General features: G+C 42.1%; 1 protein-coding gene across 2 annotated transcripts in view; it reads right to left on the bottom strand.

Annotated features, from left to right (window-relative positions):
* CALD1 (caldesmon 1) overlaps positions 1 to 8,863 on the bottom strand; it is a 190,435-nt gene extending 181,572 nt beyond the window's left edge. For both annotated transcript variants that reach the window (XM_079304064.1, XM_079304067.1), the window contains exon 1: positions 8,649 to 8,863. The gene's annotated coding sequence lies outside the window, so the exon portion shown is untranslated. The remainder of the gene's footprint in view (positions 1 to 8,648) is intronic.
* Between the last annotated feature and the right edge of the window lie 14,307 nt (positions 8,864 to 23,170).

The following is a 23,170-nucleotide window of genomic DNA, read 5'->3' as shown; positions in this document are numbered from 1 at the left end:
ACAACACTTGCAATTATTTAAACAACTCTTCATGCCCCTGACACTAAGTGCAGTCTTCCAGCCTTTCTTTCCTAAATCAGCTTTTCCTGCTCTTGTATTTTCCAGAAAGAAGCCTCTGGAAACAGCTCCTGTGCTGGCCTGGCATCAAAGTGCAGCTCTTCTTTTAAGCCTTGCCTTTGGCCTAAACACTCAGTTCTAATAATATTTGAATGGCATCATTTGATCAACACCAGTGTAGTGCTCACAGCTTACAATGATTGTGCTATAACAGCTCCTCATGGCCCTCTAGCTCAGCAACAAAAAACAAAACAAAACAAAAGTATCTCTCAAAAACATAAAATCATATTTATGCACATATAAATCTTCTAAAAGCTGAAGTAAAATTACTTTTCAAGCTCAAAGCTGAAAACAGATGCCAAGTACAGCACTGAGCATCTGATAGGGCTTTGGTAGCTCAGCTACAACTGCTTATAAACACTGGCTTGGGAACCTTCTCTCACCCACTCCTGCATATTGAAAATTCTCCCAGCTAAACCTCCTCTAGTTCTCATCAGTCCTTTTTCCTGCTATTTCCTGGTCATACTGAGGGTTTGTTTTCTTTCAGGACAGACATTCCCTGCTGTGCTTTTCCTGGTTTCAGACTATTTTTAATATTTATTTTAAGTTGCTATGGCTACAGGGAATAACAGATGGTAAGAGTTAAAATTATGCCACAGGAGACATTTATCATCATAGCTCTGTATAATGTGAGCTCTTGTTCTCTGGATTTTTTCCCCTGGACACTCCCCTTTTTATTTGATGATTGCTACACTAATGAATGTATATGGCTAATGAATAGTAGCCTCTCAAATTTATCAGCACATGTTTGATAGGCTATGGTAATTGCATTAATGAGAAAGTGACAATGTTTATTTCTTGTTATTTCCCACCACTACTGAAAGAGCCAGGCTTCTGAGAGCAGATTTCATGCTCTCCTTGGTCCAGAAATAAATCACATTTATTTCTCTGATGCCAAGTTTTAAAAAAAAAGGCATTTAATAGCATTAAGGTAATTGAAATCTAGAATGGGTTACATAAGAGATATAGGAGAATTTTATACAACTCTGCTCCTTCAGGGGGATCATGTACATCTCCAGTAATCTACTCACTCTGGGAAGGATCCAACACAATATAAATACAGCTACCACTAACTTAGAAAAATTGTTTACACCTGTGGGACTTGAATCTCAAAGGTGGGGAGGGCTGAACTTGGGGTCCACACCTCAGAACAGCAGGAAAACTTTCAATACTGACTCCAGGAAATATTTGCAAGTATTATTCTGTCTCACTTGAAGTTTGAGCAATCTGAGCCAGTTTTACTTGTCACCAAAGGCAGGGATGCTTGGCTAGCAATGAACCTAATATCTTCTCCTTATAAGTTGTAAAAATATCATTATAATGGCAAGGACTGGAGAAAATGCCACAAAGCTGTGGCAGGGGAAGCTGAGGTTGGATATTAGGAAAAGGTTCTTCCCCCAGGCACTAGAAAAAGCTCCCCAAGGGAATGGTCCTGGCACCAAACCTGCCAGTGAAGAAAACCATTTGGACAATGCTCTCCAGCACATGGTGACATTCCTGGGGCTGTAAAACTTCTGTGATGTTTGTGGGTCCCTTTAAACTCAGGGAATTGTGTGATCCCCCCTAAAGAGACCAGGGTGAGATGCAGCAGAGTTCCTTGGGTCTCCCTAGTTACTGGGGCTCAACACACACAAAGCTCAGCTCAGATTCTCCCTTTGGGACCTGGCAGCACTGCAGCAGTTTCAGGATGAGTGGGGAACATCTGGTTCAGGCTGTCTCAAGCACCACATACTTCCAGTGTTTGGTCTCCTAAGGATACAGCAGTCACAGAACATCAAGCAAATTCCACAGGATAAGCAACCTTAAAAAAAAAAAAAAATCTCTTAACAGATTAATAATGCTCTGAGTTACCAGGCAATGCTAACCAAAAAATACGCACATAGATAAAATCATAGATTGGTTTAGGTTGAAAAAAACTTTAAAAATCCTTTCATTCCAACCTCCCTGCCATGGGCAGGGACACCTTCTACCAGACCAGGTTGCTCAGTGCCCCATCCAGCCTGGCCTTGAACACTTCCAGAGATGGGGGTATCCACAGCTCTTCTGGATAATGTATTTCCATGTCTCAACTGAAGAATTTCTTCCTGATATCTAATTTAAACCTTCCCTCTTTCAGCTTAAGGCCATTCTCCTTGTCCTAGCACTGCCTGTCCTTGTAAAAAGTCCTTTTCCAGCTTTCTTGCAGGCTCCCTTTAGTTGTACAACCTGAACTCTGTGGAATATCAATTATCTCTGCTCTGCACTTGCCCATCAAACCACAGCCCTGTGTGACCATCCAGGCTATTCCTTTCTCACTAAGCAGTCCATCCATCAAACCCATGCCTCAGGCAGCCACAGCTCTGAACAAAGTTTATGGAAATAAACACTAAATAACTGAACATATTCTCTAATAAACTAATTTAAACTCTAAGAGAGGCAAAGTACTTGAGATCTCAGTAGAGCTCTGCTCTCCAAAATGTACAAGTTGCTATAAAGTAATGGCCTACAGGTTCCAAGCTAGAATGAAACCCAAAATGAATATCAAATACAGATTAAATTTTTTTAAATTATATTGACATCCAGAACATGGGGATCAGTCCAGACTTTGGTAATTTGCCACTGCAGTGTGTCCTGGTTTTTTTCAAGCTGTTTGAATTACTTTTAAATAAAATTAGTTTGGAAACTAATATCTGGAGCTGCAGGAATTGTTATGCACGGCAATAGGTATAGAATCTAAAGAAAAAATTAAAATCTTACACCTACAAAAAGGTAGTGCATCACAAATGGGCTGATTTCCTAAACAGACAACCATGGGAAATGCCCACACTAACTGCTGGAACCAACCAGGGACACAGGGAGAAAAGAAACATGGGATCATAGGAAAAGATGATTTTAATAAAGATGTGCTGCAAAATCTTTATTGCTGCAGATGCATAAAACAACAACAAAAATATTTGGTTTCCAAATTGAATGTTTGGTGCCTAGGCTCAGTAAAGCAGCTTATTTGTACAGTTAAAGCCACTGATGAAAAGAATTTCTATTTAAAACAACCTGAGCACCCCTTTGTGTCACAAGCAAACAGCTTCAAAGGGGTGACCAGAGAAAGGAAACAAGTTTCCACGTGGATAAATTGCCCCCTTGCTTGATTTAGTGGCAGACCTGCTGTACAACACTGCAAAGATTACACAGACTGCCACAGGAAACTGGGCTGTGACCATAAATGCCTTCAGATCTCCCTAAAACTCAATCCCTGCCAAAGGGCCTCTATTTCTGTGGCTCTTTATCTTGTGTGCCAACCTGCACATGTCCCTAGACACTAGACCCACTACAATAATTGGTGCATTGGCCAGGAAATCCCAAATTAGCAAATTAAAACCACTACACGTAGGCTAACAAGCAGCTTAAAGGATTTGGGTTGTCTTTTGGCTGGCTGCCATGTATTCCTTGAGACTCAAAGAGCCACTCCAAGCTTCCCAAGATACTCCTTTCATATAAGGGGAGTGGAAGGAAACTCTTCCTAGGATCTGCTTTCCCTTGAAACGAGCCAGCTGAGCAGCAGGGATGCTTTTCACAGTTCCCTGCAAGGCTGCAGGTCACCCACGAGAGCCCAAGCACTGGCAGAGGATACAAGAGTGTGGTGCCTTGTGCTAATGCACACCAGCAATTAACAGTAATTGCACTGCAGGTGAAATGTGCCACAAGGGCTGCAGCAAGTCAAGGAACAGCTTCACCCCTCAGCAGGGTGGTGACAGAGCTCATCCATCAGAGTAGGACACAAGAAGTAATTAATGCTAATGATCCATCAGGAGCACAAACTTGCAGAGACCAGCAGTGCATCCTTTCAGCCTTTAGCTGCTGGAATTGCACAGCTGCTTCTGCACTTCCAAAACAGAGCATCTTAGTAACTGCTCTGCAAACAACACAACAAAAATAAAAGTGGCCAAAGACACTGGTACTGCTTGTGTCTGTTGAGTTATAAATAGAGCACACTGCTTTTATTGCTCAGGATCTCCTCCAAGGAAAGGCAGGCTGACTGAAAATCACTCACATCACGTTTGTGATGGCTTTCCACATCCAAAGGGCTCAGGAAACCCATGTTCTGGAATTTTGTTGCTATTAAAGCAGAACAAGTTCTTCCAAGTTGTACTTCAAAGTAGATTTCACCCAAATTCTTGCCAGATGCAACTGGAATCTGTTTGTGCCCAGTGCAGCTGGTAACACATTTGTTCTCACTGATATCATGGAAAGGCAATGGAGAAATTAAAACATGGCAAAGTCACACTGGCACCATACTTCACTCAGAGATGACAGCACCCTGGTAGCTGAAAGCACAGTTACTATGTTGAGACATATTTTAAAATAATTTTGGATGGAAGAGCTACAAAAATCAGCACTCTGGAAAACAATCAATTAACTATAAGCTAACCATGGATTACACTTAGCTTAAAGTAGCTTCTTTGTTAGGATATTTCAGCAAAGAAGAATGTTATAATTGGCCCATTTCCAAGGCTACAGAGGTCCTGTGGTTGTGCTCTTAATTAGTTTATCATTAAAAATTGCTTTTCCTTGGTTTATGAAGCCACACCAGTGATTTGACTCAGTGTTATCACAGTCAGTCAAGGGCAGATGATACCACAGAGTCAGACTTCATGGTGTCATAATTGTATTTACTGCACAGCACTTCCCTTGCACAAGAACATGATGGACACAATTTGCATCCTGAACATGCCTCTTACTACTCTGCATCCAAGAAAGTGACCAACATCATACCAGAATTGCCACAATTACTGATATTTCCTCTCATTTAGCAACACTTGCCCAAAAAGAAGCTGCTGAACTACTCTCCAAATAATGCAAACCTTCTGCCAGTTTTTAAAGTAGAGGAGGCAAGGAGTGTCCATACCCACATTTGGAGCTATTACCAAGGGAAGGGAAGAACCTGATTAATTAAATGGGTTTTTAATGCAAGTAGTTGGTTGCATTTCTCACTAGAATGCTAAATTGTTAGGTCAAATCCATATAGCAACAGGATCATGGTGAATTAAAATCACTTATATTGAAATAGGGATTGAGAAAACTGCTTTGCAAAAGCATTGAAAACCAGTGAAGTACATGGTTTGGAAATTGGTGAAATTGCATATTTCACAATTTTCAAGTTTCCTGCCTTTTAGAAGACTTGACTGTATATGAAATACAGCTACCACTTGGCTGCATGTGTTTACTTGTGTTATCTTAAATATGTAGGAGCTGGGTTTGCATTCACTTTGTAATTTTTCTAGGGACACATATAGAATGGTGAGCAAAGGAAAGAGAGTTAATCACTCCAGGCTTGGAAAGAGAGCAAAGACACTACTGCAGAGCCTGCAGCCACCCCAAAAGTGCAAAAGCACCTTTGTGCTATTTATGGCTAAATAAATTAAACTTCACCTTAAACTTCACCTCCCAGCAGCACAAAATATTGACAACTTCTTCATCCCCCACCCCATAATAATGGCAGGCCCTACTTCTTAAAAATTCACTTCCCCTTGCCCTGGGAACAAGCAAAGCAAAATTACCACTGAGATCTGCAAGCCTTCATTGTGACAAAAAGTGAGACTTTTGATCACAGCCCCCTTCCAGCACCAGCAGCTCTGGTGAGAGCCCCAGGGCTGAGGCAGAAATATCCTCAATTCTAGTGGGTAACCCCAGAACTGCAGGTCCTGGCCCACCCCTCCAATATCCCACAAAGATCTCACAATATGGTTATTTAAAACAGGTTATTCCCTCTGCTACCTAAGGATTTAAAGCCAGCTCATGCAGATTATGTCTTCCTCCAGGCAACAGGAGCATTCATCTCACCTGAAGGATGCAATGAGGAATGATCTCTTGTGCTGTAACTATTACACATGGCCAGTTTTAAGATTAAAAGTTCTTATTCCCTATCCACATGGACACCACGTGTGTAAGGAAATGCTTTAATTAAATTCATTGAACTACAATGTGAGCCATAATTTAAATAATAGAAAACTGAGGTATTGAATTTCCAAGGATATTTTGTAATTGGAATGAGAACAGCTGCCAAAAGGCAAAAAAAGCTTGAGGGCAAACAGAGTCTATGGGTTTGGGCAACAGCAGGTAAGCAGAACACTGAATCTGAGTTTGATTACATGGGTTTGTCTAGTTTGAAAGAGACTGAAGAATTAGCAAAGTCCTCTGAAATAAAACTTGTGCAAAAAAAACAAAAAAAAAACAAAACCAGGTCTGAGCACACTCTATTGATAAACTGAAAGCAGCAGCATCCTCTTCCTGTGAGGACTGATTCTCCTGGAGAGAAGAAGAAACCAATACTGTTTTGTTAGTGTGGTTTCACACAACTCACAGTTGGTTCAGGTAGAAATACTTATCTGATTAGGTCCTGCCTAATTTTTGCTAATTTTTGGGTGAAGATCCAGTGTGTGCTTAGAAAAAAGTAATCATCTAAGATACAAACAGCTGAAGGAAGCCTTCACCAATTTCTGTGGTACTTCAACAGGGTGGGAAGATGTCCCCAGTGCAAATGAACATTGCAAGTCAGGATTACCACAATTTGCACCTGCCATTAAAAAAAATAAAAATAAATCTCCTCCCTGGATGATCTGGGCAAGCATCCTGGCCATCTGAGGCTTCTAGAGCCAACCAGCAAGGAAACACTTCCCTGAGCATTAGGTGAATGCTATGCTAAACAAATATTTCAATATTCTTCACTGTCCAAAACCCCAGCTCAAAACAAACACTCAGTAAGAGCAGAAATATATATGTATGAAGTAAAAGTCTGAATGAAACTCACAGACCAAATTCCCACAGGCTGCCCTAGCATTAACTATAAATATTTTAACAGGTCCATTGTTCTAGCTTAGAGACAGAAGGACTAATAACATTTTACTTCAAGTTTTTTGATAATTGGCAATATTTTGAGAGCACCTGGAGACAAGAGCTCATGGGAGAATTACAGGCTTCATTGGAAATAATGAATAATAATTACTATTGCAGAGAGGGGGAAAATGGATGACTAGATATTTTTCTAAGTCTCATTAACTTAAACCAAGTACAGAATTTTGGAGGAGTTTGGCTCATGATACTGGAATTTTCAGTGTTGTCAATATTGAATAAACTCACTGTCACACCTACCCTTTCTACATCTCAGTCTGGACAACAGAACTAAGCACAGATTTGCATTTGGATTTTGAACCCAGAAATCCACCAATGATTATGTTTAATCATGTTGACCATACAGTTATGAACCACATCCAATGGACAAAGAAATCAACTTTATAAGTAAGCAACTACTGCAAAACCCATTATAAACTGCATAAGGGACCCAATTGTTTTGATATCAAATTAACCAAGTTTGTTTCAGGTCCAAGCCACTGCCAAAATAAACCAGAATGCCTACAGCTACATCACAGCACAAAAGGCAACTTAACTATCCCTTTCCTGAGGCAATGATGGCATCTAATCAATTCAGGTTCACATTATTAGTTATGCAGCAATAGGAGAGGCAGGGTGTTGGGGTATTAAATATTAAGTGTCCTCACACAGCTTTGAAAATTCCCCACAGGGTCAGATGCCTGAAGAGCTACCTCACAACTGAGAGCAGGATGTGTGAAGGCACATATTTCCAATCCAGGCACACAGATCTGTAAACCCTCATTTTAAACAAATGTGTTTCTTCTGAAACCTATTTCAGACCTCTTCCCTCTTATTTTCCAGCCGTGGGTTCCAACTGCTGCCAGACCTCTGTGCAAAAATGACCAAATTCCATTTCCCATTTAACCAATGCCACAAAAATGACCCACTTAATTAGCTTCAGGTTCTTTTCCAGAAAGTTTACTAGGGGTCATAAGAGCAATAAAGCCACAGAAGAAAAAGTGTAGGAACAGCTTGGTCCTTGAACCCATAACTCCACATGAACCAGCTCAGCCTTCCCACACTGCCCTTTTCAAAAGGGACACAAAGATAAGAGTGCATTGGCTGCACATCCAGGACAAGCTGTGAAACTCCTCCAGCAAAAGCCCAGGAGATCCAAGGAGTCCAGGAGCACTCCTGAGAGGCAGGAGGGTGCACCTGGACAGGAACAGTCCAGTACCAGGAATGCTCTGCACCATCCTCACCTCCAGCTGCCTCTCTGTGCAGTCCCTAAAAGCTCCTGATGCAAACCTTCTTGAAAAAACTTCATCCCAAACCTTTCATTTTTTTTCTCCTAACACCCTTGCCACTGCAATTATAATGATTTCTGCAAGTTACCTGCACCCATCCCAAGAACAAGACTGCACCACAGGCTATCTGGGCTGCTTGGCCTTTTCTAGGTAGCTGAGAGTACACATGCAACTGAAAACCAGACATTTAATGCCTTTCAGCATACCTGAGGGATGCACAAGGGCAGGCATGCAGATATTCCACATGGGAGAAAGAAATGGGAAACATCTTCAAAACACCATAATCATTAGACTATAGGGGAGTGGGGAAAAGCACAATCAGGCTTTGCTGATTCTATTATTACCAGGTTAATTGCAAGCTACACATTTTCCTCTTACCTTTGCCAAGCACTTGAGCATAAAATTTCTTAATTGCTGAGGACAATGCAGTGGAGGCAGGACAAAGATCAGGCAGCCTCTAGAGATGCTCCAGGCACAGCAAGTAGCAAAGCAAGCCCAGAATTTATCCAGGGATCTTCTCAAGAGCAGCAGAGGACAAAGAGCTGGAAATGTACAATGCACCCTGGAGAACCCCATCCAGGAGACAGCTACCAAAACAAAAAAAACCAAAAAAAACCACACAGATCCAACATCAGTTCAGGAGAGGGAGCCAAGGGGAAGGTAAACAATCAACACTCCTTTATCACCTCTTCACTGGGGCTGAGCTCAATTAGGGCTTAGGTGAAGCTGATCAGGGACACTCACAAGGAGCAGCTGGTACTACCTTTTCTTGAACTTCATCAGCACGAACAATATGGTAAAAAAATAGATGAGGTTTCCATAGAATGCAATTCATTTGGAAGGAAATAAATTTATTCTTAATAATTAAGACATAGCTTTAGGATTTTCACTTTAAAGAAGAAAGAGGTGCTCACCTCACCTCCACATTTAGCTGTGTTTTCCTTTTTAGGAGCCTCATAATAAGTGTGATATCATGCTTTTGTGGCACTGATGTACACATTAAATAAATGTCAAATAAAGCATGTCAGACTATTTACTAAACAGATAAAAATAAGTCACACACAAATCCTGCCACAGCCAGTTTCTGTAGTTGAGATTTCAATCACTGATTTCCAAGTGAGGCTAAAAAGACACCTGAGATCTCTTGTGGAGAGATATCAAAGCTGAGAACAGCACCCTGCTTCTTTTCTCCTCCACACTGGGGACAAAACTGGGTTTGGCAGCCAGTGTTTTTTGGAAAGACACACAGCTGCAGCACCACATCCACTCACAAACAGGGGGGAAATATGGAATTGTTTCACCAATAACAGAATCTCTGTCAGAGGAACGTGGTGCCACTCAGAGACATTTTTCACTGTCTTTTCAAGCACAGCCTGGGACAGGCAGTGCCACCCCCCCAGTGAGGGGCTGGACCATGAGGAAGAGAAAGAGTCATAACAAGGCCAATGAAAGTAGAAAATGAAAGATTTCTCAACTAAGTCGTAGGGATTCTGCATTTTAACTGGGCTCTTAGGCTTTAGTTTTAATTGTGCTTTTACTTGGTACAAAGCAGTTTTCCAAAAGCCAGCTCGGAGGGACAAAATGAATAGGCAGAGTTATGTGAGGCTTGGAACACTCAGAGCTAAAATGCTGACTGTTATCTTGGGCAGCTCACAAACAGAACTTATGCAAGCTGGGAACTGCTCCTACACTGCCAGCACTGCTGGAACTCCTGACCTTCTCCTGGACGTCAGATGGGAATGATTTTTAGCCTATCCAGTCTGGACTGAATTGGATCCCAAGCACCAGGGCAAGGAAAGAAAAAAAAAGTTTATTTCTCTAAAAGCTTTACGTACTGAATGCTTAAAGTTTAACACTCGCCCCTTGGAGCTACATTCCCAGCTCAGGGCTGGTAAGAAGCAACATGTTTTTTGCTTTAATCCTTTCCAAAGACACATTCCATAAATGGTTAGCATCCCTGCCAACCACTCAGTCTCTTAGTGAGCCCACATACCAGCTTTAAAGTAAGCTCTTCTAAAACCAATGCAACAGTCCTGTGGGTTAAGTTTATATTATTTCCAGATTTGTATAGCTGCAGGCTCCTTTTTAAAGTTGCAAATGATAAGTCATCTCTTTGTTGCCAGTACTTTTTTTTTTTTTGTTTAACTTTGTTTAAACTGTTCACTGATGCACTTAGTGAAAAACAGACTGTACTAGCTGTAACTTAGCAGTATATGCTGTAGCAACAGGAACACAGCCTGGATTTTGCAGCAGGAGTGGTGAAGAATCCCTGTTTGGTTCTATTAGTAACTCCAGTACAGATATGCAAAACTTAAAAACAAATTCAAGGGGGAAAAAAGCAACATATTGCACTGACATAGCACCTTTCATCCCAAAAGACACCAGTTCTGAACAGCATAACCTCTCTAAAGAAACTACCCTGACAGATTCCTGACTGCTTGCTGCTGGCTTGGTGTCTCCCTGTGCTGACCAGAGCAGAAAGCAGGGAACCAGGCAGGAAGCATTTTCAGATCATTGGAGTCCTTGTTTGTTCTCTATTTCCTGAGAGACTGTAGAAAGTTATTGCAGAAATGACACCACTGCCAAATTAAATTTTAAAAATATAATTGTATCAAATTATCTTCTTTCTATATTTTATGTTTTGCCCAGTTTTGTCTTCCACTGTACACTCCATCAGTCCCACCAGAGCTCACCAAAATTAAATCATTTGATTCTCTTCATAAGAGGAATTAATTTTCTCCTCTATCTTCCCTGGGTTTGAACACCAGGACTCCTCTCCAGCTGCTTTCAGGAATTTGGAACCAGAAACAGAAAAAAGAGGAGCAAAGGCAGAAAATTGCAGGGAATGATGCTGCCCTGTGTCTTCAGACCTCATTCCATGGGGCCTCTTCCACTCCTGCTCACACCAGAGCTCTCCTGGTAATCAGTGGAAGCTCTTTGTTTACTTAAAGCAGAATCTGCTTTTAGCTCCCAACTGCACATCTCTGTGTGGGGATGTGCAGTGGTGCCCAGGGAAGGGCCTGAAATTGTTTTTAAATTACACATGCTGCAAATTCATCAGCCTCCAACTTAACTTTGATAAACAACTGGGAATTGGTACTGGAAGCTCCAGTCAGGACTGGATTGAGGCTGGCTGGCTTTTTTTTTTTTTTTTTTTTTTTTTTTTTTTTTGTACATTTATCAGTATACAGTGTTTGACCTTTTTTATGGATCAGCTGGGAAACCAAAGCTCCCATGCCTGCCTGTGAACTCACACTCTGGTTCTGCAAACATTTATATAAACAACTTAATCCCACATACTTGACTGGTCTCCTAATTGAATATTTGCAAGGCTTTGACTTTAGTGTAAACTGACTTCACAGGAGACCATGCAGCATTTCCTATACTTTAAAAGCAAGACTGGCATTAAAATAAAAGAAATAATAAAAAAATAACAATACCACAACACAAAAAAAAATTTCTCCATGCCTTAATTCACCCTGAATTTACCTTTTGTCCTTCAAGAGAGGATAAAAGGCAGGATGGATAATCAGAGTGAGGGTGAAAAAGCAGAGCTGACTAACAAGCATGCCCAGTTCCCCTTCACTTGCTGTGTTGTACTGTCATGGTCAGTCTGATTGCTTGGAGGCCCCCCAGAAATTCAGATATGGTACATCTGCTTCTAAAATTCAGATTTCTAAGCAGAAAAATTCAGAAGGTGAGGTAGGGTTTTTTGTTTGGTTTTTTTTGTTTGGTTTTTGTTTGGTTGTTTTTGTTTTGTTTTTGTTTTTTGGGGGGGAGGTTTGTGAAGTCTGATTCAGCTGCTTACCCTCTTCAGGAGCAAGCAGAAAGCAGATAATTAATATGAATATTTATTGACCTTGGGGACACATAGGAGCTACTTCAAAAAGCTCCATTGGCACATCACAAAGGCACCAGGCTGCTGGCACACTCTGTACAGCAGTGAAGCTGCAGGGTTTTCATTTTGCAGGCAGAATGGAGTGAAGCAGCCTGCAGGGCTGAGCTTCCTTCTGCTGTGCCTCAAGCTCAGGGCTGGAATGCCTTGGGATGAGCCTTGGGCTGGAGCAAAGCTCTTTCCCTCTCATTTCCCTTAAATGGTGTGTCTGACACTGCATTTGGGGGACATGCCTTGCTTACTCCCTGACTGTTTACCAAAATTCAAACCATGTGATGCAAATGACTGGTTTGTAATTCCCAGACCACAGGGTCCCACATCCTGGGATCTCTCACACTGGTTTAAACCCCGAGATCCAGAGCCAGCCCTGGCAGAGAGCACAGCCACCCTCAGCCTTTTCCAGCCCAGCTGCTCTGCCTGGAATGGCAGCAGGCTTCCCAGGGGAACCTGTGGGACACTGAGAGGGGGGAAAGGATGGTCCTGTGGCTCAGACCTTTGTCCAACCATAACTTGCCAGGATGGTGCAGGAAAACTCACCAGGGCTGAATTTTGGGACAGGAGGGGAGGAGAGGGAGTGTTCCCTGGAGTGCAGCCTTGGTGCTGCTCTGTGAGGGCAGGAACATGAGTGAGGACACTGGGAGTGAAAGGACACTGATTTGTGGACAGTTAACAAAGCTGATATTTGAGGGATGTGTCATAACATTCCAAGGAGCAGAACTACAATACTGGAATGTGTTTTCACTTGAGATAGTGTCTTCTTGGCTAATGGATGCAGAGAGAAACAAAAGATGAGCCTTTTTGAGAGAGGGGGAGGTGAAACTCAGGACTTTGAACCCTGCAGCCACCTCATAGAGAAGGAGCAGGCAGAGACTCACCTGGACTCACTGGTACCCGTAGTTCCACCTCAGATCTCCATATATGTGGAGAAAAGATAAAGGCTCATAACTAAACTCAACCAAATCCCACTGCTGGCACAAGCTCTCAGTGAGATCCACAGGGTTTGGATAAGGCCCCTAAGGAGCTGCTTGTATGCCTTCAGAGGAGCCAAAAGTGTATTTGGGGAATACAAAACAAGAGAGAGATTCCCACAGCAGCACTGCTCTCTTTAGCTGGTACTCCTAGAGAGCCTGTTCCTCTGCCAGCTTCATAAAACAGGACTGGAACAGGGGAGCTTGTGATTTCTTGCTTTATGTCAGACTGGGTCCTCCAAATATGCCTGTCAGCTTCTCCCCAGTGACATGACCCAAAATCCAAGTGCCAGGGCTACCAGGCATTTCAAAGAGGCAGAACACAGCAGTGAGACCAGTCAGTGCTCTCTGTTCAGCTGGATCTCCTGCATGTGTTCTGGATGGGGGCTTTGGCTCACTTAAGGACAGCAGGGAAAAAAAGTCTTTGTTCAAGCATTGTTCTTCCTTCTGAGTACAACTGGGTTGTGTTTTTTGTCCCACAGGTTTTCAACACAATGGATGGAAATGTGAACTCACAGCTTTGAGATGGCAGCACATCACATTCTGGGGACTGGAATTTGCTTTTGGACTTGAGCTGCACAGGCATTACAAGATTCATATCTCTTGACTGTGTAATTTACATGCAAAATCAGTGTGTTTATCCTGTCCTGAAAGATCCCATTAGGAAACACAGCTGGCATTCTAATGAAGGACAATCTTCACTCAGTGTTCATGGAGGATAAGCAAACTCTGGATCACTTTTCACCTATGCACAAAGCCAGAGCTGCAGGACAACAGCCAAAGTGTCAGTGTATTACTTACTGACTTTACTGATTGAGCCTGTCCTGATGCAATATTTTGGATTCCTGCTCCATCAGCTGGAATCCTGAGCAGTGTGCACAGTGCAGCCACACAGTTCATACAGAACCAGCCTGTTCACACACAGCAAGCCAAAACCTCCATCCTGGCATCCTCATCAATGTGCAGCAGCCACTTGTCAAACCTGAGCATGTTGGGCTATTATAGGTGCACAAATTGATCTGGAGTTATTCAGCAGCCAGATGTCTAGAACTCACTGGGCCACTGAATTGCCAAGAAAAGCAATCAGCTATTTACAGAAAGTAAAACTGGGCTGGCAAGTCTACAACCTGCAGCAAAAGGAGTCAGAGTCCAACCCATCCTTTTAGTACAACTGCCAATCATCATTATTTCCTGGCTACAGAGGATGAAATAAATCATTCATCATCTTTTTAATTAAGTTATTTAGCTGCAGTACACTCACTACAAAGCCTGTAATAGCAGAAGCTGCTGTCACAGAGGAGTGTGGAGCAGTAGTTATTTTGAAAGCAGTTTCATATAACTATCCAAAAGGAAGCTGGAAGAAATCCAGGCTGTGTATAGCACTGAGTCTACTGACTTGTAGTAACCAGTGACCACCCTGCCAACTGAAGTTAAAAAACAAACAGATAAACAAATACAAAAGGAGCCCCCATAACAATTATCCAGGGATGCATTACACCAGGGCTGGCAAATTCCCAAGCTGCATCTGAACAGCCCCGATGTTCCCCTCCCAGCAGACTTGCATTTACTGCAATGAGCTGAACTCACAGCCCAGGCACAGCAGTGGATTTCACACCCTGGTGGTGGCTGGCTTTCTGCTCTGAGAGCAGAAAATCAGTGCAATCAGCATCAGTCCCTTGGGGCACAGTCCAAACACACACAAAAATGCTCTCCATTGTACCAGGCTGGCCCAGCTCTGCAGCTGGGAAGGGCTGACACCACCCATGGAGCCTGGATCAGCTCCTTCTCCTCAGGGCTTGGCTTATCTTCCAAACATGGAGCTCTTACCCTGACCAAAACAGACAACAGAAACCGAACCACGAGGCTGCTGCTTCTCATGTCCCATCCCCATTTCACTGATTACAACCCACAAATCCCATCTCCCAGCCTCCTCTCCTGTCCCCTCCTCACTCAGATTTGTGTGATGATGCTCCTTTTGACAGGGACTTTGTCTCACCTTTGAGTCTCTGAGTGCTTCTGGATTACAGCCAGGATGACATCCTCTTGTCCAAAGGGGAAGCACTGCTCATAAAAACCCTTCACATAATGTAGGAATTAAAGTTGTTCCTCTCTTCCTGAAGATATTTTGCCACAGCAGTGTTTGCTGGGCACAGATCAAGTGATATCCTCATGATAAGGACAAGTATCACAGCTGAAAAGGGAAGGAGTGAGCAGTGCTCCTGCTCTAAGAGGAAAGAACAAGTGACAAAAGAAGCAGGCAGAGGTTGAGTGAATTAGCTCTTAAGAGACTTGTTTGCTTCTGCAAATGCTCCTTCCTTGTTCTCTGTTCTTGCCAGAGATCATTTTTCTCTTCAGACACACACTAAAGCAGTGTTGACTGGCCCTGGACACTTTCAGGCAATCCTTGCTGACTCAACAGCTTCTTTCTTACAAAGAAAACCATTAATTTTTTTTTTATTTTATATTTGTTATTACTTGTTTTTCCCCCAAATCTGGCTTCAAGAATGGCTGATGAATGGCTTTAACATTTCAAACAATCAATTTTGGTGGGAGATCAAGCAAGAACCTGGGCAGTAAATGATTGGGAGGGCTATTGATGGTGACAGACAGATGGTTAGCAAGAAAAACTAATACCCAAGTTACCTGCAGCAGCCTGGCCCCAGTGAGCCATGAAGCAGTGTTTAATGTGACCATCAGCTCCATCCAGCAGAGGATCAGGTATGCTCACCCTGTGAACAAAATACTTCAGAAAACAGCTGTAATATTTAGCATCCTTTGATCTTCCTATTCCCTCCCAATATGCTCATTGCCACTTTAAATCAATCTCCTGATGACTTCTCAGGGAAAGAGGAGATTTATCCTGCAGCCCATGTGTTGTAAAGGCATTCTGAACACCTCTGGTGTTAAACACTCTTGAGCACATTTCTTTTCTGACAGGGAGTCCTGGAAATTGCAGCTTAGATAAGCACATTGCTGTCCAAGTAAAGACTTTCCAGAGGAAAAATGCCTCTTCCCTTCTGCAGAGAAGCACAAGAGTCACCCTGCCTCCTGTCCAGAGGTAAGAGAATGATCCTTATTTTTGGGCTCAGAAGTGATTTGGGAGCTTGCAGGAGGTAAAGCCATGGTCCTGCACATGCACATGTCATTATTCCATGGGTAAAGCTGAAAAGGAAAAAATACCAGAAAGTTTTCACATAAAATGTTCAGAAAAATGTTTTCAGATTTTCCAGTCTTTTGGAGATATTTGAACTATATGAAACTTCCCTCAGCTGATGCACTAGGGAAAGAAATAGTAAGGAAAGACAAGGATTTGGACCACTTTGGGCCTACAACAAGACACTGAATTTTTCACAATATTTTTTTCAAACTTCCCCCTCTTATCTCCATAAAGATGTGAAGAACCCACATTTTACTGATGTCCCCTTTATAATTCTCTGACTTTTCTGCTTTGGTGCTTTTGGCAGAAGCAAGTGTCTACCCAGTTCTGGCTTGGATTTTAGGGAAATACCTCTATTTTGCATGGATTCACCTGCTGGTTTTTAGGATCTTACACATCCAATAACCTGCAAGGCTCAAGTTATTCTGTTTTGCAAGGAATCAGAGGCAAAGACACAGGACAGGCAGTGCTGTCATCTGTCCAAAGATTCTGAGAGGTTTCTACAACACAGAAAGGAGGAGGTGATATGAAATAATGAATATTAAACCAAAAAATGAATATTAAACCAGAAGGAAGTATCAGAGATACTCCCCAAGCACTCCCCCACTGTTTCTTTAAACAAATAAACAAACAGTTCCTTGTAAACAAACATCTTAATAAAGGAAGAACAAAAGTCAAAATGCACTTTGCAGCCAACTAAAGACAGCCCAAAAAGGGACAGGGACTGTGAAAACCAAGACAAGAATCCTGCATGGGATTCAGTCAGCAGCCCAGAACTTGGCCCATCCTGGGCATTGCTGAGGGAAATTCACACTGCACTTCCACTTGGTAAAGCAGATTTCTTGCTGAGGCACTGGTTGGTACAGAACATATAATAAAGAAAAGGGTTTTGATTATAATGTTTCACTTACAAGGAAAAGCTTTGAACACTTTTCATTTCAGGGCGCAGCAGGCAAATCCTGGACCAGGTAAATGATGGGGGATTTGTATTCTCATCTCTCTCTTTTCCTCTCTCTTCTTCAGGTGAGGAATAAATTATGTAGGATCCTACAGAGAAGGTGAGCAGAGGTTTGAAAAACACAGGGCCAAGTACATAACAGAGATTTTCAAATGGTTGTATTGAGGCAGTAATTTCATGGTTTGTTCAGTTCCAGACTTTAACCTCAGTATCAAGAATCAATGCCACATAATAATGAAAAGTCTAAAATTATTTTTAAATACACAGAGAGAGAGAAATGCAGTACAAAATACAGCTAAAAATAAAAGAGCAAAAGTAAGCAAATAAGGAATGCTCAAAATGGGCATGGCAGTTTCCTCTGGATCAAAACTAAGACTTAGTTACCACCCAGTCTAGTGAACCTGGAGTGGATCTGGAAGACATTAAAAATTTGGAATAAAAAAACACAGAGCTGAAAATTTGTATTTGATTACTAATTAAAATAAACTGCAAAAATAACAGCAGTGGGCTGCCAATATCATTTGTACTCCTGTAGTGCATCCAGATACACTGTGTGGAATTGCACTGTTCAGTCTTGGAAAGAGGAACATTTGAATAAAAATGCATCACCAAAGTTGGGATTTAGAAGCAGTGCAGAGACATCAGCCCATCCCCTGTGGATTCTGAAGTTGGGGCTTGAGACAGGGATGGAGACAGGACCTGGTGCCCAGGCTGGATTCCAGCTGGAATCCCCTGGGCCCACAAGAGGATGTTCTCAGGTGCCAACTCATATCCTGTATAAGATGTACTTTCTTAATTTAATGTATCCTTTGGCCTTTCAACTGCAGAGTGTATTGAATTCCATAAAGTATCTTTGAGCTTTTATGGAAATGTCTTTATTTATTCATTCATTTATTTATCTATTTTTTTTTCCTAAAATAGATGTCAAGGATGCTGAAAAAAAAAAAAAAAAAAAAGAAAAGAAAGTATCAGGGGGTTTTTGGTTGTTTTCTTTTATTGTTTCAAGCAGTTCAAGGGAAGTGAATGTCCTCCAACATGAAACTTCCAAAGGACCAGAGATCTGAAAATTCAATCAGATGCTGGTTCATACTCAGGAAACTGTGGTATGTTTTAAAAAGCTTGACAGTCTCTCTTGCCTTTGATAAATTACATGCATTAGCCACCCCAAAGGTCTGCTCAGTCGCTGCCACCCCACTGTAACATCTTGCTTTCTTCTCCAGGGGACCTCTATAAATTCACTGTCCTTTTCTTGCAATCCATCTTCCTCCTTGCTTCTGTCAAGGAGCCACTTGAGCTTCTTTAATTCAACCAGATTTTCCCAGGCAAAGCTAAAAGCCTTTGGTTGTGTTCATGACAGGAAATGCCTGGTTATCTGTTAGGTAAACTGATTCATTAAATATAAAATCTTCCAGGACAGATTTTGGTCTTTTAAAAGCAGTTCTCAGTCCAGTCCTGTTGTCTCATTTCTTTACTAGAGGAAACCACAGACACTGCAGTGTCTTCAGCTTTGTCTCAAGCCCATGGCAATATTTTCAGACCCTGGAAATATTTGACTGGTTTGTCAGATTTCTACACTTTTTAATCTATGCAGAAATTTTACCTTCTACAGAGCACTGTACAGAGAGATCCACAGCAGCCCTGTCTTCAGCTTGTATGTTTGCAGGATATATACATACTTTTTAATATATGGTGTACACATCTCTACTGCATGAGCCTAACCAAACTCAGAAGCAACAACAGGAGTTTTCAAATAAAATTAGGAAACTACTACCCAAAGAAAATGGCATTTACTGTGCACTCAAGTGTACCCAAAAGTGCAAGTCCCAGAAAGAAATGCCATGGTCTCTATTTTTGACCAGTTCAGCAGGACACAGCCCCTCACACAGTTTTCAGAGACAGCCTCACTGCACTAAAGATCTGTGAGCTGGTGCCCTTGTGTTCCTTCTTTTATGAAAGAGGAATGTGTTTTGGCTGCTGAACAAGAACAGTAAAGATGGGTTGTAACAGATACTGCTAAACCCCTTAAACCAACTTATTTCATTTTATCTCTTCACCCTCCCCCCCATTAGATTCACACAACAAGCAAATCCACCCACTGAACATAAACATAAATAGATTTTCATGGGAAAGTTCATTATAAAAACCCTCCAGTCCTTTTTTTAAAATAATTTAATAGATATGTCAATGAGCAGCTGTAAGCTAAATCATTGCCATTCTTATTCTTCCAACAGAATCAAAATTGAGTCTTCTTGGGTAATTCCCATGTTTGCATAGGTCAAATGAATAAATTCTGTTACTTTTCCCCAGGCCTCCTCCACAGTCTAAACTAAGCCAGGATGAGCAATAAATTTCCTCACTAGATGGAGCAAGAGCATCTAGATAATAGAAAGGATGCCAAAGTACTGTAATGGGACTCTCAGAGCTGGGACAGCCTAACTCCATTTAAAAGACTTGGAAAACCACAGAGCTCTTCTCTTTTATTCCAGCAATGCCAGTGCTCTGCTTCAGTAGCTGAGCAATATTCAAAAATCAGAGGGGATTCCCTGAGATGGTAAAGACCTTCAAACTGGGAGGGGTTCTTGCTCACTGGTTCCCACCCTCAGTAATGCTGCTGCTGCTGCTGGCAGAGCCAGACAAGCCCTGCTCATCCTGGCTGTGTTTCTGGAGGAGCAAAAATTGTCAGTGGTGGTGTCTCTTGCCCAGCTCAGCCCCCTGGGCAGGGTTTGAGGTGTGCAGGGACACCTCAGCTACTGCCAACCCATGGCAGGAAGCTGCTTCGATTTTTATAGCCACTATTGGCTCTCCCTTGCTGAGATAAGTGCAATTTTCAGTCACTGATGAAACTCCTGCTGGCTATTACCAGCACAGAGGGTCCTGCATGGAGTTCCATCAGTTCAGAAAACCTGGAGCAATCAGGTTTTCTGAAAACCAGTGTCTTTTGGTGTAGGACCTACTGGTTTTACTGATTGATGGAGTGATATTTTCTGGCAGCTCCATTAAATCCACTATTGAGAGTTATTCCTGTTTTCCCACATCCTTAGCTCTGTGGCAAGGTGTCACAATTTAACCCCAGCCCCTGCACTTCTGTGACAAACTGCATCCTCTCCTCCTCCTTCCTGAGACCTTACAGTGGCAAAAACAGTTTATTTCCTAACTAGAGACTGAGCAAATCCCAAGTTACTCCACCCCATAACCCAGTCCCATCCTGAACTTTCAGCTGCCTTTAGGGAGCTGCAGTTTTACCCAGAGATTTGCAGTTCCTCAACATGGGAAATAACTGATGTGAGAACAATCATTTGGCAAGATGATGTATGTGCTGTAATTCTAAGGAAAAGACAACTAACAGCAAACATTCTTGGTGGGGTGGAATTCCTCTGTAACATATTTATCTGAAATTCCTCTGTTACATATTTCCAGAGAGCTGCAACACTGTGATTTTCCCCCAGGAATGCTGTCTTGAGGCAGGAACTGTCCTCTCTGCCACCTTCCTTTCAGAGTGTGACGCATTTCACAAAATGCCTGGGTAAATAATATTGCATCTTGAGAAGGCTAAATTATGACAAACAAGAGGCAGAGCAAGATGCAAACAAAGGCATAAAAATGTTCTTAAAATGCCAAGTATTTTTGTAGCAGATTACAATAGCTTTTTTCCCCCCTCCATCTTTTTGTCCTCAGAAAATGTTTTCCTGTTGGACAAAGGAGCATAGACTTAAAAATGAGTTTTCTCCTGTTTTTTTAGACTATTTTCTATTATTCTGAAAAAAACCCACTTCCCAAAATAATTTCCAGTTCTTATAAACAAAATATTTGTATCCTAAAGTTGTGGTTTCTCATTTCATTTTTTGAAATCTGTGAAAAGACAAACCACACTTTTGTCTTCTGAAACACCCTAAGGAGGAAAAAAAAACAAACATAACCAGTTTTTCCCAATAGCAGCACATGCTTGCTTCTTTTATATAGAGATAAGCACACCTTGCTGGAGGATTAGATGGGAGACTTCCAGGTCACACAGGAGGTGGCAGGAGGATTGCTTTTTCTGCAGCAGAAGGCAAATTGCACATCTCAAACTGCTGCATGATCTTATTATTCCCAATAATATCTGTGCAAGCAGTGAGACTGGGATCTCTGACTCAGGTTTGCTTGGACTCTGACTGTCAAACTTGGTACTGCCTTTGTGGTCCTGCATGGGGAAGAGGTACAAATATTCATTATCTTCTGGATGGTCTTCCAGGAAATACATTTTATCTCCACTTACTAATATTTTGCCTTATTTTATGTGGAAAATGGGCTTGTGAGTTGTACAGTTCACCCACATCCCTGGTATATCTTGAAACCCCCTGAATTCCTGCATGAGTGGAGAATTCACAAGTGCAATTCTCTCAGCCTTTCCACATAGGAGAGGTGTTCCATCCCTCTGATGACCTTGGTGGCCTCCTCTGGGCTTGCTCAGGGTCAATGTCCCTCTTGTGCTGTCCCCATTGCCTCCCAAAAACAAAGAGACAACTGAGAATTGCTGTCAGGGAGACTGGAGCTTCATTATTTGAAACTTCTCTTACCTGTTGTTCATATACACCAAACACAGGCTGTGACAGGCTCAGCTGTGCAAAGGAAGAAATCCTGAAAGGATCACTGGGGTCAGGATTGGGCTCTTAATTATCAGATGCATCCAATTAAACTGACTGCAAACTGACTGGATGCTGACATTAATACTGCAAAATATGTTTTACAATTACAATTGCATCAATGAGAACTGTAATACACTAATTTCCTGAGGCTGTTTATTTACTTCAAGTGGTTTGAGAAACATAACTGGGAAAGCATAACAAATGCATATTTCTTAGTGGTTTGCCTAGATTTGTTACAAAGCTGAAATCTAGACACTGGTCAAATGGTTTTTTTATGGATATTGGTCATAGGTCTTTCTTTTTCACTTTAATTTCCTGTTACATTTCTATTTAGAATTTGAAATTGTATGTCCTGAGAATTTCCCTTGTGGTTGCTCCACTTCAATCAAAGAAATTCATGTGGGCATTTTCTGGAAGCTAAGTATGCAGGTCTGAACTTTTTCTCAACTGTTCAGATTGCAGCTTTCAGCACCAGAATTCTGCAAAATATTTAACACTCCAATAATGAGAGAAAAGAGCCCAGTTCCCTCCACCTTGACCCGTCTCCCCAGCAGGACCTGCTGGGGAGAAAATGGAAACCAAAGCTCTGTAGAGCATTTGACTTTCTAAGAAAAGATGTGTTTCCTGAGTCACACTGCTCTGACCTGATGAAATCCTCCTTGCTTGTGCAACCACAGCCTGGAGCCAGGAGCAGGGTCACATCCCCAGGATGTCTCTGGACACTGGATTTGCCTGTGCTGCAGCTGAGGAACGGAGACATCAGTCTGCAGACATCCTCTCTGGGTGGATTTGGACACTGAAGGCATGCTGGAAAGCCATGGTCCTAAATGGGGTGTCACACAGGACACCAAGTGTGCTGGGTCATCTTTATGGACAGCAAAATCCAGCTTTGGGGCAAATGATTTAAAAAGGGATAAATCTAACCACCCATGGTTTTGCTTGCAATGTGTATCATCTACCAAAATGAGCTTTGTAGCTCAGAAACCAACCAAAAAGGGCATGGTGATGTTCTGTGCAGATAGAGGCTTCTGCAAAACACATCCCAAATCAGATCCAGGCACACTGGAGCTCCCTGAGTCACTGGAGAGAAGAAAATAGTGGGAGGCCACTATTAATCTCACCTAAATGAAATGTCTGAAACAGGTCTGGTGATTCACATCCTGAAAAGGACTGTTAGTCCTTCTTATCAATAAAAGGAGCCAAGGCAGGGCCTTGCACAAGTGGGGATATTTATTCTGCAGACATGTCCAGGGAAGAAAGGGAAAGCCTGTCCCACCAGTCCCCTTTGGTAAAGAAA

The sequence above is a fragment of the Erithacus rubecula genome (genome assembly GCF_903797595.1).
Source record: "Erithacus rubecula genome assembly, chromosome: 4".
In the NCBI taxonomy this organism is placed as follows: Eukaryota; Metazoa; Chordata; class Aves; order Passeriformes; family Muscicapidae; genus Erithacus; species Erithacus rubecula.
Note: the sequence above shows the minus strand (reverse complement) of the source record. Positions and strands in the feature narration are given on the sequence as shown.